This window comes from Anastrepha obliqua, chromosome 2 (genome assembly GCF_027943255.1).
Source record: "Anastrepha obliqua isolate idAnaObli1 chromosome 2, idAnaObli1_1.0, whole genome shotgun sequence".
Lineage (NCBI taxonomy): Eukaryota > Metazoa > Arthropoda > Insecta > Diptera > Tephritidae > Anastrepha > Anastrepha obliqua.
Genome location: NC_072893.1, coordinates 122,957,940 through 122,973,173, shown reverse-complemented (window position 1 = coordinate 122,973,173; position 15,234 = coordinate 122,957,940).

Here is a 15,234-nt window from a genome sequence, read left to right as displayed (position 1 = left end):
AGCTCACGTAAATCTGCATATTTTCCCAAATTACTTTAACGGAAGTCTTCAAATATAGATTTTTAAATTCCGGTGGAAAAATAGTAACAATTTTTTTGTCTATTTTATATAAAATTTTTAGATACTTGTGTTTGAAACACCCTGTATACAATTTAATACAAGTATGGTTTAGGCGGCTGACATAGCCGATTGGGATGGTGGGCGTGACTACCATTCGGAAGTGCCCAGGCTCGATTCTCAGGTCATGAAATACCAAATGATATAAAAAGTTTTTTCTGAAAGCGGTCGCCCCTCGGCGGGCTATGACAAACCCTGAGTGTAATTACACATTTTTGATATGGATGTGGAGGGTGTTGGAACCCTATTAGCATTAATTTTGCAACCACAATTGTTGCAGCGGGATGTTGCTCGTTGTTGTGCTAGAAAAGGGAAATCACTCGACTTCCTCGATTCAAGCGAATGAAATAGAAACTTGGTGTGTGTTCTTCAAAGAGATGCTACTAACTAAACATAACATCGGTACGTGTCAGTAGCGCCATCTCTCTGACTTTGGACGGACCTTTAAATGACCCCATAAATGTCGTTAAACGTCTTTGCGAAAAGTCAGAAGTGCTGCTGCAGGAGCGTGAACAATTTTTTAACTTAAAAAGTGCTGATGGAGTGAGACATATTATATATAACCGAGTAACGTAAAATCTTGGGTTGACGTAATGAGGTACATATCTCAGAGGAAGCAACTGACCGACACCTTCAACAATGCCGCGAACCGTAAGACAAATAAAAAGACAGATGAAGGTTCTGAAGAAAATTTTCCAAATGGCGCTCTCATCAGCTTTGTCTTTGGCTGTCGCATGCAATTCAACGACGCGGCCACTCTTAATCTGCTGCCAGAGACGAGGTTTAACCTAACTAAACTCCGATCTGAACAACAACTCATACCGAGCACAGCTTGTTTCGGACGTTGCATACCTAGAGGAATATTATTTCAACTAACGCGGTTACTAATAAATAAGCCAGAGTATTTTTTTGGAATTGATTTTAACAATTTTTTCCTTCCTACTCATAATAGAATATCCACCATAATCCAAGATCGAAAGTAACTTTTACGGTAAATACCACTGACTCGCGCCAAATCTTCCATTTCTTGCTATTAAAAAATTTTAAATTACTCGACTACAAAGCTGTAAATTGTGACGTGTGCTTTCTTTCAAACATTTAATGGATCCCACCGCAGTGCAACTAAAATTAGAAATCTCAAACAAACGCAAAGATCAAATCTAAGATACAGATTTTGCATAAGTAAATACTCGTGCATAAGGGGAGCTGAGCTCGCGACCAGCGACTAACACAAGCAAAAAACCGCTGAGAAGGTAAGCTCGAGAGTTAAAAATATATATTTACTTGTGTATGGGTGTGCTTGTGTGTGCCTTAGTATGCGAGTATATTAATTTAGATGGCAAAATCGCACCCATTCAGAGTAATTTATTAAAATACTTATCTGTACTATACTCGTATGGGAGTATACAAAGCACCAAAGTGAGCGCTATAGCACCGCTGGCTTCAAGAAAAATTTCTTAAAAATTCATAGTTCAAACAAAACCAGTAAGCAAGCGCTCATCACGCACCCCACACATAGATACGAGTACGTGAGTATGTCAGTGAGGCACTTAATCAATGCCGAGTGTTCCAAGTAATTCGCCTTTGCTAAATATATTTATATATACACACAAAAAACTAAACCTTCACAAAATAGTTACACTTTTACGTGCATAATAACCCTGAAGGAAATGTCGGTTGTTAAGATCTACCGATTCGCTATTGGCTTTGTCACCAGTACTACATACTGACCCCAGGCAATGCTTTCTGCTGTAGACATTTGGCACGTGCTCTATGTTGAGATTCGGCTAGTGCCCTTAGAAGTATTAATTGGAAGATTCTTTAAGGAAAAACTGAATACTTGGAACCCGCGGTTCAGTAGTACATTTTAGTAATTGTATAAAGATTACATTCACAAATTTGAGCTTAATATATTATAAAAAGTAATCCGAAGCATTTTTGGCGATATATTAAATCGATTAAAAAGGCCTCTACTATTCCTAGTTCTGTTTGTTCTGTTTTTTAAAGGGACATAACTGCCTGCTCTGTCAGTGACGCAGCGAATTTATTTGCCGATTTCTTTTCATCTAACTTCGTGTCTGATGAAGATATTCAGGAAGAACATTTGGCAGCCATTCGCCATAATTTCTTGAGGATATAGTCTTCTTCAGTTGACTTCGCTTCACTTGTTCAATCAGATGATGACGTCATTGAGGGATTTTTAAAGATTTAAAACTCTTCTCATTCAGATATAGACGGGCTTTCTGTAACTTTGTTTAAAATTGTTGCTTTTTGGTGCAACCTCTTAAACTAATTTTTAACAAATCCTTGAAGAATATTCCTTGGTTGAAGGAATATTTATCAATGATTGGCAGCTGTCTTCAGTCCTTCAGCCACTCCAATCTAAACTTTTTGAATGTGTTATATTTTAGCGTTAAACGTCTAATTAGTCCTAGACAGCATGGTTTTGTAGTTGCAAGATCTACGTTATCTAACTTATCCGTTTTTTCTAAAGATTGCCACGCAGGCTTCCCAAATGTTTTCCAAACTGATGCGATATACACGGGTTTCTCTAAAGCCTTTGATAAAATCTCCCATACGATTTTAGTAATTAAGTTGGCATGTCTCGGTTATCATTCAACTTTCCTTGATTGGATTCGATCCTATTTAATAAAGAGTTGCAGTAGTTGTAGTTATGGATGGAGTTTCCTCGAAACAGTTCATCGCCACCTCTGGTATACCTCAGGGTAGTATTTTAGGACCTTTGTTATTTGTTTTGTTTATTAATGATATTTGTTCGTGTTTTTCCTTTTTGCTAATTGTCTTCTCTATGCAGATGATCTAAAATGTTGAAATAAGAAATTCTAGTGATTCAGCCGTCCTACAGTCCGAGTTGAATAATTTATTTTCCTGGTGCCTTATGAATCGTCTATTTCTTAATATTGAAAACTGTCATAAAATCACATTTTCTAAGCTTAAAACCCCCCTTAATACAGGGTGGGCCATGTAAAATTTGCTTTTTGAATCGGCTATAAAAAAAACTAATCAATACTTTTTCAAACCTTTTTTTTTATTTTGAAGATTGAACATTGTCATTTATGAATGAAAAATAATATCGTTCAAATGACTGCCACAACTGGCTTTACAGTAGGCCATTCGATCAACCCAATTTTTAAGCACATTTTCGATTGTTTGGGCTCCAATTTCATGAATGGCAACTTCAATTTCGTGTTTTAAAACATCAATCGTCACTGGATGGTTCGCATAGCATTTGTCCTTAACGGCTCCCCACAAAAAATAGTCCAACGGGCTTAAATCACAGATCCGAGGCGGTCAATTGATATTGGAATTTCTGCTGATTATTCGGTTTTCAAAAACGGTAGCCAAAAGTTCGAGTGTAACTTTGGCAGTGTGAGAAGTTGCACCGTTCTGTTGAAACCAAATGTCGTCCATGTCATCCTCTTCAATTTTTGGAAACAAAAACTCGTTGAGCATGTCATGGTAACGCTCGCCATTTACTGTAACCGCGGCTCCTCGCTCAATTTCGAAAATAAATGCCCCGATGATGCCACCAGGCCAAAAACCGCACCAAACAGTGACTCGTTGTGGATGCATTTGCTTCTCTACAGTAACGTGTGGATTTTCTGAGCCCCAAATCCGACAATTTTGCTTATTGACGTAGCCACCGATGCGAAAATCAGAAAAGAAGAAGGCTCACCACTTTGGAAATAGGTTTTCAATATTTCCCAATTTTGTTCAAGCGTATAGCGTGTAGCGCCCCATTTCGCAAATGTCAAATCTTTAAGTAAATTATGAACACATTTGACATGTCATTTGCGTTACCATTCTCAAAAAAATAGGTGGTTCAAAAAGCAAACGCTATATGGCCCACCCTGTACATCTTAACATATTAATTAGACATATCTTGCTTCGTCCGATATGATGAAAAGTTTAGGGGTTTTCTTTGATTCAAAGCTCAATTTTATCACGCACTTAAATTATGCCGTTTCCAAATCACTTGCTATGCTCGCTTTGTTTAGATGTCACTCGTCGCACTTCACTGACCCATATACTCTTAAAATATTATACGATATTATACTCTGCGTCATGCAGTCCATATAAATCGAGTGGAGATGGTTCAAAAAATGTTTGTGCGTTTCGCACTACATTCACTCAATTTCTCAGACCCGAAACCATCATACGAATCTCGCTGTCGTTTGATTAGTCTCCTTCCATACAGAGGTACTTTTCAGGCAGTATCATTTATCTTTGATCTTATTAATGGCAAAATTGACTGCCCGATCCTTCTAGAAAGAACACAGTTTAATGTTCCTTGCAGAAATTTTCGCCGTTGCAAGATTTTTCGCGTTGGCTTTAGTAGGTAGTATAGTAATAGTATAGTGCCAATGCGCCACTCATTATATCGTGGTCTGACCTTAATTATCATCCAACCTTTTTGGATTTGGATATTTCTAGGGTCAAACAAGTTTTTCAAATGCAATTAAAAAATTACTTTCTGTGTAAGAACTCAAAAGAATAGCTTGTAAATATTTGTTATTTTAGTTTTATAATTACTAATTTCGTTAAAATTCAATTGTAACTTGTATATATTTTTAGCAATTTAATGGTTTCTTATATTTAATATTAACAATATTGTAAATTTGTAATTTAGTTCTGAATTTATATCTAAAATCTCCGTTCTGAATTTTGTTAGACATTAATGAATAAATAAATAATTGTAGTCAGCGATTCCGGAACTTTTTACTATATGAGACCTGGTCTATGAAAAGGTATCAAAAAATCATTTTTCACTTTTTTGTTGAATCGAATAGTGTGTGAAAGGCTCTTTAAAATGGTGAAAACCAGAAAGTCAAAATTTGTTTAAAAGTTTGTTAAAAGTAAAAAAAGAAGAGTACAAATACGAAAAAGACTGATTTTTTTAGAAGTTTAAACTTTTCTCGAAAACTTGTTTTCGCACGTAAGGTACCTTTTCGTAGACCAGGTCACATATTTTATTAATTTCATTTATTTTTATATATTATGGGTGGTTAAGTTTCAAGGACTGGTGTTAATTTTGAATAAAAAACAATTTTTTTAGGAAATTATTGGCATTTCTCTTTATTATGATAATATTGGTATAGCTCAATTACGTATAAAACAAAGCATCGGCCAAATGACCGCCGCGGCCTCAGCGGTACACCTCCATTTGATGGTCCAAATTTTCGATGACGCTGAGGCATAATTGAAGTTCTATGCCGTTAATGTGCTGAATTATCTCATCCTTTAGCTCTTGAATTGTTGCTGGCTTATCCACCTACACCTTTTCTTTCAAATAACCCTAAAGAAAGAAGTCCAACGGTGTGAAATCACATGATCTTGGCGGCCAATTGATAACGCCGCGACGTGAGATTATTTGGCCATCAAATTTTTCGCGCAAAAGAGCCATTGTTTCGTTGGCTGTGTAAAAGGTGGCACCGTCCTGTTGAAACCACATAACGTCCACATCCACATCTTCCAGTTCGGGCCATAAAAAGTGCATTATCATTTCACGATAGCGAACACTATTCACAGTACCTACCTGACCGGCCTCATTTTGGAAAAAGTACGGCCCAATGATGCCGCCGGCCCATAAACCGCACCAAACAGTCACTCTTTGTGGGTGTTCTGCTTATTGACGAATCCACTGAGGTGAACATGTGCCTCATCACTGAAGATGATTTTCTTCACGAAGTACGCGATATGCATTTTGATTTGGACGCCCGTTTTCATAATAAGCCTGAATAACTTTAACACGTTGCTCGATTGTATATCTTTCTATGGTTAAAATTGAGTTAGTCTGAAATTGAAAAATGTCAAATAAAATGCAGAAAAAACTCGACGTTTGGGTGTGGTTCACATTCAACATCGGCCCTTGAAACTTAACCACGCTTTATAATTGGACCTGTATTCAGCGTTTGACCGAGCTCCTCCTCCTATTTGCGTTGTGCGTCTTGATGTTGATCCACAAATGGAGGGTCCTTACATTTTTGAAGCAGTGCAGAATTTTAAGTAATTGGGAGTTATGTTCGCATGTAACTTCTGCAGTCAGAGATCACATCAACGCCGCCAAAAAACGTGTTATGTCCACCGTAACTTGTTCAAGTCCCTGCTCTTGTCTAAATCTTTAAAGCTAACTATGTACAATACTCTAATCCAGCCAATCTTAACGTGTGGATGTGAGGTATGGACTCTTAAAGTTGCTGATTGCCGGTATGGAGAAAAAAAATATCAGAAAGATGTTTGGCCCAATAAGAATAGATGATGGCACCTATAGAATTCGTTACAACTCCGAACTAAATGATCTCACTCAGAACGAGACAGCTGTGCGTTTTGTTAAAGTGCAGCGCATCAGATGGCTCGGTCAGGCTATCCGTATGCCTGTTGGCTGTGCCGTGAAGAAAGCCAAGACAAATAGCTTATGGACGTAAACGCCAAATACAGATTGAGGAGCCGATAGATAGTCGCGGTGGAATACGATCTCAAGGATTTGCGAATAGGTAACCACGAAGCAAAAGCTCAACAGGAGGAGCATTGTGAAGCAAAGTTTGTGGAAAAAGAAAATTTGCTTTTCTTGAAAATTATAATTACTACTATATTACTAACGAATTTTAAATGCAATCACAACATTTCAGAACAGGTAAATAAGCCTTGCATTGTTTTGCAGGATCTGCTTTTCAATCAGTTATTAGAAGGGATAACAATAGAAATAAATATAAAAACTTTATAAAAAAAATAATTAAAATTTTTCCTTACAAAAATTAGTATATAAAAAATCACGTGACCCAAAGTACAACGAAAAAAAGTTGCTCCACGGTCTGCATTATTTCTCCTTGAAATGTTGATGGATCTGTAAAAAGTAAAAAAAATTCTTGGAAAATAAAGTTGTAGTTTGTCGTGCTGGGTCTTTGAATTTCAAAATATTTTGCAATTTTTGGCATTTTAAAAAAAAGTATGCGTTTTACGTCATAAATGTCACACTTTAATTATGTTTATAAAATTTTTTAATAAAAATATCAAACATCAAATCTATAGAGAAAACACTTTCGAAAATTAAAAAAAGTCGCATTAAAAAATATGCAAAACTGTATGAGTTATCATGCAAACCGTGCCGGAAAAAGTAGTTTCGAGAAAAACGAGTTTAAACTTTCAAGGGCAAACGAAGGACAGCTGGCTGTACGCATCAAACTCTCGTCGGGCAGTTACATTTTCTAACATAACTTTGCATCTATGGGGAGCTTTTACAATCGACTTCCACAGAAATACGCCGAAAACTATAAAGAATAATAATCTTAAAACAAAAAATCGAATTTTTGAAAATGTTTGGCGTATGATATGTAAACCCTTAAGATGCTTTCTATGGAAGCTATCACACAAAGTCAAATTAACTTCGTTCTTCCTCTCATTCTCTCTCTTTCCCTCTCCCTTTCTCCCTCTCTCTCTTTCTCTCCCTCCCTCTTTCTCTATCTATCTGTATGTATTTTATTCTTCCTATCTTTTTTGCTCTTACTCCCGTTTGCTTACCAAGAGGGAACTAATACCTTTTAGTTTTTTTTTTGTTTTCTATAAATATAAAAATTCGCGTATGGTAAATAGCAAATACGACAGCTGATTTATCTGCTTATTCCCCGATTTTTCGTATATTTTTTATTCTGTCTTTCATCCTACTCTTTTATAAGCATTTGAAATCGTTCAAAAACAGCAGCTAACTTATTGCGGTCTTTTAAATAAAATAAATTTTATAATACAATAGCATATCAATGGTGTGTGTTTTTATATGTGTGTGTACAGCATTCACCAAACGTCAACCATTTTTATTGTTACCACTATTCTTAATCGTTATTGTCACTTAATAACGCCAGAGGCAGCGCAGAAAGCAAGGCAATTTTTAAATTACTGGATACATACTCGAGCATTAGTTTGCGCCGCTGAACGCGACACATGTTAACCTAACCGCTGGGTGGCTGGCTGAGTTGCGCTCGCTCGTCTAGTTAAGTGGAATGGACGGCAGTTGGGTGACTATTTTCTAGGTTTTTTTCTTTTTGTGTTTTTGCCGGCCTCAACTCAGAAGACTTTCCACTGAGTTTGCGACAAATCTTACAATGTTTGCGCAAATATACTGCCACCTAAAGCATTGTGAAATTATACACATAAATACAAACATACAAACCTGTGCCAAGTAAAAGCAGCTGGGCATATGGCAAAGTTTCGGCAATTTATTTAGTTTCTATTTAGTTTTTTTTTTTTTTTTCTTTTTTTAATTTTTGTAAAGGTTCTTATAGTTCATATCATTTTTATATTCACACCACAAAAAAACCATATAACTTGAAGTTTCTAATTATGAAAAAATTTACAATTCAATAATTGTTTTGTATGGAAGAAGTAAAATTAATACAATTTTCCCAAAATTTTAATTTTTTTTTTTTTGGTGACCGTAGTCTGTACCTTCTTCCATACAACAAAATTGTCAAACTTACTTTGTATCGAAGAAAATGTATTTTGTAGACCCTCACAGCTTACACTTTATTATACTAAAATTTACTGGGCTTGAAACTGCATACTAAAAATTCTATTTAAAAAATTTGTCATTTTGGTGAAAATTTGCAGATTTTTTATAATTTTTGCACAAAGTTTGAAAACACATTTTTTTTTGATTTTTGTTGTATAGGTTGGTTGGTTGATTTAAGTGGTGATTCTTCCAGAATCCAACTAGCGATTCCGCACCATTTTGTTGCCACATCCTCGTTACCAACTTGTTTAACAGTTATTTACAGCATAACTATATCCAGTCTGTGCGGTTCAGGAACCTTATCAGGTTGTTGACATCTAAGCTAGACAGCTGTTCCAGGCTCTCGAACAGCGGTTTACCCAGGGTTATCGCAGGTTACCCAGGGCATCCGCAGAGAAAATTATGGACCAATAAGACTGCAGGACGGTACTTATCGAGTAAGATATAATCACCAGCTGGAACTTTTAGCAAAAAACGAAACTGTGGTAAGATTTATGAAATCTCAGAGCATAAGATGGCTTGGGCAAGTGTTAAGAATGTCAAAAGAGAGAAAAACTCGAAACGCAGTTGAATTGCGTCCTGTTGGAGGTCGAAGCAAAGGACGGTCAGAAACATTCCCATGGCAGCCGTTTCTACGTTACCGGAATGACTCTGGTTTTTTCCCGACCAAGGGCTGCCACCCCAATGAACTAGCCCTGCCTAGTGCACCGTACCCCACGTCCCAGAAAGAGATGGTTCGAAGACGTTGAAGATGACCTTGCAAAGTTAAACGTGCGGCGGTGGAAGGAAGTAGCCTTTGAAAAGTGGCAAAAGGTTGTGAATTAAGCAATGGTTCACCAAGGACTGTGATCTACGAAGAAGAAGAAGAAGAAGAAATAAACAAACGTAAAATCATCAAAACTTGTCAAAATGTCGCCCACCTATATCGATTATCCATATTTACAATACATCCGGCGCTCTGTCTCTTTCACCTTTTGTGCGCCTATGGCCTACCTTAAACAAAGCATCGCGCATCTCCTGTACTTCATCGCGCGCACTTTTGCTGAATTTGATCGCTTTGCACAGCCACCATTTCCTTCATACTCATAACTCTGCAATGCTGCTTTTGCGTTTTTTTGCTCTTCAGTTTTGACTGTCATTCAGCTTTAGTGTTTTTTCTACGTACATATAAATTTAATTTAGCCATTCGTTGTTATCAATTGAAGCAACTGTAAGTTTGACTTATATTATATTTGTTGTTCGTATGATGCCACAGCAGAAAGAGGAAGAAAGTCTTCTTATCATTCAGGCATACTCGTATGTATGTATGCACATTCTGTACTTGTACCCGAATGTACAGTACAACAGTAGCGTGACCGGCCAAATCACTGAGGAGCGTCTATTATGTGCCTTGTGCCTTGCTGCGTGTCACTTTCCGATCGTGAATATAAAGACGAGACCAAGTTTTCGTTTCGCAACTCGCTGGCGCTGTGACACTTAATGTGCAAAGTAGGTGTTAGTTATATTTTAATATTTTTGGAAGGTAATATACAGTGTTTGATTGAAAAGTAATGAGCCTTCCCGCGCGGAGCGTGCCAAGCGATCAACCGAATTGGCTGGTGGGGGAAAATGATCGTTGGACCTTCCCCTTTCACTAGAAACCGGTCCCAGTTCGCTGGCAACAGCGGTGCAGTCAACATCGCTCCGCGCGTGAAAGCTGTTTTAAAAATGTGTTAGGATTTTACAGTGCCGAAAATGCAGCGATCGTTGGAGCAACGTTACTCGATAAAATTTTGCGTAAAGCTAAACAGTTTGTACCTCCAGGAAGCACTGTAAAGGCGGCATTTTACAAAGAAGTGCTCCTTCGGTTGAAAAACCGCCTGACCCGGGTTCGGCCCGACCTCGTCAACAATTGGACCCTTAATCACGACAATGCGCCGGCGCACACCGCCTTCCTCTACACCTCTCCATTGGCCAAGATGGGGTTCCGGTGCTTCCCCACCCTCCCTACAGCCCAGACCTGTCCCCTTCGGACTTCTTCTAGTTCCCGCGCCTGAAAAGAAAGCTGAAGAGGAGGCGTTTCGACTCCAACGAGGCGATCCAAAAAACTGTGACAGCCGAATTGAACGCGATTCCGGCGGATGAATTTAAAAAAAGTTTCCTGGAGTGGAAGGACCGCTACCAGCGCACAGTGCGGCCGATTCTCAAAAATCTGGCCGAAAGTCGAAAAAAAAGTTTCTAGATAGAGTTTTTTTGTCTTTGGGTTGGCTACAGTAATGCCTTGAGTAGTGAAAACCGTTCATAGCAACGTCCTGTACCTTAAGTATCCTCTGTATTTTCAGTCGCAACGTGGCCTTCGTTTGAGCATGGTATTACTGTCGATGAATAGTGAAAGTTGTACACATTTGAAAGATTTTGTAATGGAGTAAATTGAACAAAACCAAATAGAATCATCTTCGGAAGGTTAGTAAAATACGAGAAATCTTTAGTACATATCAATACCTCGACACAAAATTTTTAGCTGCAGCAATACGTAGATACATTTTTTGCCATTTTTTTATAAAATTTGAGTTTTCAAACTGTATAGTAATACAACGCCATCATATGCTGCTTTGAAACCTATTAAAGGTTACTCAAAAAAGTAATGGTTACTGAATAAAACAAGATTCAGCTGCTACCACTTGCTACCTTGCGACCCCGAAAACATAAATTTACATGCATCTTGATTATGTTCTTGAATATACGCTATTTCACGTGAGGGGGTGGCCAATAGGGGTGGAAGGGGGTGGATTTTCAAAATTTTAAGATCAAATTCGTAATCAGCGACCCCGACAACCCCCGAGTAAGAAATTTTGAATCAATTACTTAATTTTTTGAGTTTTGGCCAGCTTTTCGGGAATCGGCTTTTCGGTGCAGCGGTGTATTGACGCTCAAGGGTCCTATTTTGTAAAATATTGGTTGTATAAGCCAAAAAGTTTTATAAAACTGCTTAAAAAAATAAGCCTCATTACATTTCAATCAAACCCTGTAGTAGGTGAAATGGGAAAATATTGAAAGTAATAGGGACCAGGTACTTAGTTTTTTTTTTAACGTAGCTTAAAGCATAAACTGAATAACGTATTTGATATTACAACTTGTACAAAAATAAAATAATATTAAGATATTAAAAGCTTAGATGCTTCAATATTAACAGTGAAGGACTTAAATCTAAATACCGGAGAATATCTTCACGGATTTAAGATAATAAAAGCTGAGATAACTCACTATTTTCAATGATGAACTTAAGTCTACATACAGCAGAATATTTTCTCGGATTTTGGTCGATTTCTCTTAAAACGGAGCTTACATCTCTTTTGGCCGACTTCTTTGGGCGGCCGGTTCGCTTTCTATTTTCATACGAATTAGTCACCTCGTAGTTTTTAACATTCGTTGGTACCATTGCTCGACTTAAATTTGCCATTTTTGCAACTTCGCCGTAGGTTAGGTTGCAATGGTTGCCCAGAAAGTGGGCCCACTTGGACGAAGAAGTTTAGTTCATCCTTTGTGATACTGTTGCAGGGGGAAAAGATGTGAAGTAACTTTTAATATCGAGGCCTGCTATGTCAGTAGGCGTAGGGAAGAAGTGAGAACCAAGATGCTTAAATCTTAGTCCCGCAAGCTGAGATGATTCCACTTCATCCGCCTTACAGCAGCCACAAAAAGGGCTCGCAGTAATTCCGAGTCTCCCCGCGCATGTATACCCCGCGGATAGTGCGCCGTGGGGACGCCTACGAAATTTAAGAGCTGAGATTTTGTCATCCTCAGAATATTCCTCGACCGCCTCCGATCCACCCGTGGCCAGAAGGATTTGGCGACTTTACATGTTTGTGTACTTGCCCAGCGCTCGCTGAGTTGGCGCGTAGCCCATCTTTCCAGGAGGATGGTGCGCAGGTTGTCAAGGGGATCCCGATTCTCTCCTTTCGCGGCGACAATACCTCACTGGTCCCTTCTCTGGCTAGCTCGATCGCTTCGCAGTTTCCCGCAATGTCACTGTGACCAGGTACATCTGGAGAAAGTTCCGCATGGACTAAACGAGGGTACACACTGGTCCGTTGTCGGGGGCATGAACCCAAAATTTCTGAGGATACTTGAGTGTCCGCAAGTGAGGTCGAGCATGAGGCCCAAACCTCTCCGCCTGATTGCAGTACGAGCAGCGGCAGTTTTGCTCGCAATGTCTACAGGTACCACATTGAACATTACATTAAGCGCTAGAATAGGAGTGGTTCGAAGCGCCGCACTGATCCCAATGAGTGGAGACCTTTGGACTCTCTCTAGTTTCTCAAACTATGTCATCCTCTTAAGTGAGTTCACCAGACAATGACTTCATATAGCAAAATTGGCTTTATTATGGAGCCAAATAACAACTTTAGGCGATAGGCCCCATATTTTGCCAATGGCGCCCATGCATCCATACATTGTTGCTTATTAAAATCCCGAAATTCTCCCAACATTTTCGGCAATTAATTTTCTTCAATTAAAAAATAAACAGTAAATAAAACCCCTAGAAGTATTAGCTACTTGCTGGTACCGGAGTGTAATGATACAAAGCATCTCAGATGGAAATGACATTCGTTTTCAGTACACAAACTTGGTAGTTAGGCAGTATTTTTTTTTCATTCTCTCTGGATTTTGACTCATTTTTCAAAAAAATTCTTCATAATTCAAAATAAAGAAACTTCAAATGTGCGTACATCCAACTGACTGGTGCACTTTGTATTAAAGGGTTTTGCAATAAGAGGTGTTATTTTGATAAAAGATCAATAGTTTCGTTGCTTGTGTGGTACGTAGCGCCGTCTCGTTGAAAATAAACGTTGTCCAGATCAACCCCCTCCAACTCTGGCCATAAAAAATCATTAATCATCTCTCGATAGAGCAATCCATTCACCGTAACTATTATTCCAGCTTCATTCTCGAAAAAGTAAGGTCCAATGACTCCGCCGGACCATAAACCGCACCAAACAGTCACACGTTGAGGATAGAGAGGCTTTTCAACAGTACCTCTAGGATCTTCTGAGCCCCAGATCCGACAATTTAGCATAGCAAAGACACGACGTTGTTGATGATCGGCCGGCTTGAGTTCTTTTGTTAAATGAACTTTAGGACTCAAGTCTGTATGCAAAATACGGGGTAATGACGTTTGTGGAATGCTCAATTCCAAATAACGACGAGGAATGGGCAAACCTGGGTTTTCTTCAAGACTTTCGGCTACAACAGCAATATTTTCGGCTGTTCTTGAGCGACGTGCTGGGGTTTCTGTATTGCAGTCCGACAAGGTGCTTCACGATGACCCAAAAATGTTCGAGTTTTACGAACCGTCTCTGCCAAACTTTCACCATTTTTATAGTGAATTTTAATAATTCAATGCGTTGCTTAAGCGTGTATCGTTCCATTTTTATTAATGGCGTAGTTTCTACTTGTCAAATATCAAAAAATGACAGCTTCAAAAGTGACATCTACCGAAATATCGGGCTATTCAAAATAACACCTGTTGTTGGAAAACCCTTTTTTTTGTTTGCACGTAAGTATATACTCGTATGCATATGTGAACAGAGCACGTAGCCCAGGTTACTCATACGCACTGCTTAACAATTAATCAAACTAAACTACTAATTATGCGAGCAATTCGCTTCCAACAATTATGTTCTATTACAATAAGAATACAAAAACAATAGGCTGACATTCAAAATGGCTGAATGCCATGGCGCGTGTGCGTAACGCGAAGCGAACCCAAAAGTAGCTAGCCAAGCCCCTTAGTACATACAACAAACCTGCATACATTTGCGCTTATAATATACGTATGACAATGTATGTACATATATAACGGTACATTAATACAAGTGAGTATTTAGTGACATACATACGTGCGCACAAATTTAATGGCATATTACAGATACGGCCTGATTATTCGACTGCAAAAAAGAGAAAAATTTATAGCTTAATTACTTAATAGAATTTACGCGTAAAGCAATGCTAAATTCTGCAACCGAAATAGTTAAAGACAAATAATAAATACAATAGTATGGCGTATTGGAAAAATATTCGAGCAAATGAAGTGAAAAACAGCACCGAACCGAATTTTATATGCCCAACCTATGACTGCGGTAGCCAAATGGGTTGGTGTGTGTCGACCATTCGGAATTGAGAGGGAACGTAAGTTTGAATCTCGGTGAAAGACCAAAATGAAGAAAAAGTTTTTTTCTAATAGCGGTCGCCCCTCGGCAGGCAATGGCAAACCTCCGAGAATGGAACGAAATAAAAAAATGATAAAAAAATTTAATAAAATGAAATAAAAAAATTAATAAAAACATAAAAATAAAAATAACATGAAATAGAATAAAAAAAGAAACAATTAAAAAATTAAAAACTAAAAATATTAAAAACTAAAAATTAAAAATAAAAAAAAAAAATAGTTCCCAGTTTCATCAATCATTTTTTTAATTTATCAGACCGGTGGGAACAACATCGAGACGCACGCCACTAATAAGATGAGGAGCTTGACCAAACACCTAATAGAAGTGTATGCGCCAATTAATTTTTTTTTTTTTTTTTTTTTTTTTTTATTATTTTACATTGCG